Genomic DNA, 1,591 nt, shown 5'->3' on the forward strand with positions numbered 1-1,591 from the left:
TTTATTTATTTATTTATTTTTGTAGTCAACAGCGAGAGCCCTGATAGGTCTGACCCAAAGAGCAAACGGGAAGAGTGTGCCTTGGAAAATTTTGAAGTGAAGGTGGCCTCCTGCTTTGACACATGGTTTTAAGTTAATATAGCAGATAACCTCCTTGCCTCTCTAGGCACAATTCGAGACTCTAGCTTATAGCTAACGTTCCCAGCTAACATTTTTCTCCGCCTTCATTTTAGACGGAGGTGAATTCACGCTCTATATTGTACATGCTAAATATTCATGATCTATCCTCTTAGTAAAAGAGAAAAATTAGAATAATTTTCTATTCGGTCATTTCCATACATAAAAAACCAAATAGGGCCCTCAATGCTATTGCCGAAGTACTCCTGCCTGTAGGAAGAGTCGGAAGTGTTCAGGTGGAAGGGGCCTGGTCTCTAACGAGTTGAAGATTGTGCCCTGTGTTGGTTCCCAGGGCCACTGTAAAAATTCCCACCAACTTGATGGGTGGCCTAAAACAATAGAAACTTATTCTCTCATGGCTCTGGAGGCCAAAATCAGTATCAGCTGGGCTGAAATCAAGGTTTTTCAGCAGGGCCGAGCTCCTTGAGATGCTCTAGGGAAGACTCCATCCTTGCTTCTTTCAGCTCTGGTGGCCGCTGGCGTTCCTTGACTGCATCACTACAATCTCCGTGTCCGTGGTCACGTTGCCTCCTCCTTTCCTGTGTATGTTGTCTTCCCCCCGTCTCACTTATACGTGCGCTTGCGGATGACATGCTGTGCCCACCTGGATAATCTAGGATAATCTCAAAATCCTTAATTGAGTCACGTCTGCAAAAACTTTACCTTATAAGGTCACATTCTCAGGCTCCTGGGATTAGGGCCTGATATCTTTGGGGGTGACCATTCAGCCTACTACAAGCCTCAAACCTACTACAAGCCTCAAACGGGATAACACGTGATGTGCTTTTTTCTCCTAAGGAAGAGCTAGGCCGGGCAGACATCCCAAAAGATAACTGCCAGGCCAGGTTGAGAGCCTTTTAAAAAAGCTGTTTCTCAGCTTGTTGGGGACCTTGCTAGTCTCTTTTTCCTCCCATCAGGAGGAGGTATAGAGTAATTGAAGAACAAGTCCAGCCCAGAGATACAAGGAGAGCCACAGGCTGGCTCAGTCATGGGCTGGGACCAGACCAGCCTCCGGGTGTCTCATGCCAACAAGCAGATCCCTGCAGCTCCCTTTTTAATGGATGGATTTGCATAAGGAAAGTGAAAGGTTGGAACTTTAGGTACTGCTGCCAATCCTGAGACAAGAAGCTGATTCACTTCCTAACTGCTGCCACTCCCCTTCCTCAGGAGCCTTTAGGAAACATCCAGGGCCTGAGAATTTAATTTTCTAACCAAGCTCCTAGCCACACAGATTCCCAACAGGCCCGCTCCACGCTACCGACACCAGGGAGGCACCTTCGGACCCAGGTCTGTCTTCCCAGACTTCCACTCCACGGTCAAGAGCCTGACCCCAGACATCGCCATTCCCCTCTGCAGTCTGAGGTCTCCTGGGCATTAGTTGAACTGTCTAAGCAACAGAACTTTCTGCTGGGCG

The sequence above is a fragment of the Pteropus vampyrus genome, unplaced genomic scaffold, assembly GCF_000151845.1.
Source record: "Pteropus vampyrus isolate Shadow unplaced genomic scaffold, Pvam_2.0 Scaffold86, whole genome shotgun sequence".
Lineage (NCBI taxonomy): Eukaryota > Metazoa > Chordata > Mammalia > Chiroptera > Pteropodidae > Pteropus > Pteropus vampyrus.